The sequence below is a fragment of the Octodon degus genome, unplaced genomic scaffold, assembly GCF_000260255.1.
Source record: "Octodon degus isolate 3935 unplaced genomic scaffold, OctDeg1.0 scaffold00317, whole genome shotgun sequence".
Classification (NCBI taxonomy): Eukaryota; Metazoa; Chordata; class Mammalia; order Rodentia; family Octodontidae; genus Octodon; species Octodon degus.
The window spans coordinates 61,019-61,543 of NW_004524893.1; the positions used below are offsets into that span (position 1 = coordinate 61,019).

The 525-nt window shown below is 40.2% G+C and overlaps 1 protein-coding gene across 1 annotated transcript in view; it reads left to right on the forward strand.

The window, feature by feature from the left end:
* LOC101564448 (signal-regulatory protein beta-1) overlaps positions 1 to 525 on the forward strand; it is a 57,667-nt gene that overhangs the window by 44,987 nt on the left and 12,155 nt on the right.

Below are 525 nucleotides of genomic sequence, written 5' to 3' on the forward strand. Positions count from 1 at the left end.
TGTACTTCCAATTTGATTTGAAGATGTCTCATTGCTGTTTATCAATAAAACTTTGAAAAAAAATAAAAAATAAATAAATAAATTTAAAAAACAAAAACAACAACAACAACAAAAGAACCAGTTAGGCACCACAATTCTTGATGGCCCCATAGCCAGGGAGCTCTGAGATGAAGATTGAGGCTATGCATGGTGGTGAGTGCCTGTAATCCCTGTAATTGGGAAACTGAAAACAGGGGGATTACTACAATTCCAATCTATGGAGTGAGACCCTGTAGACAATGTACTAAATACATTTTTTGAAAAAAGAGCCAGTTAGAACCAGGATCAGGAAGGATGCCCAGGTCTGAGTGTAGCCATCCTCCATGCTGCCTCAACATACACAGTGTATCCATGCAGGGATCAGGTGCACAGGAGGTACATTCTGGAGTTGCAGAACCACTGGTCAGGGAACAAGTGTCCTGCACTTTGTTTATTTTTCATCAGATTAGGGTGCTCTCACATCTAGAGCCTGTTTATCTGGTTGTT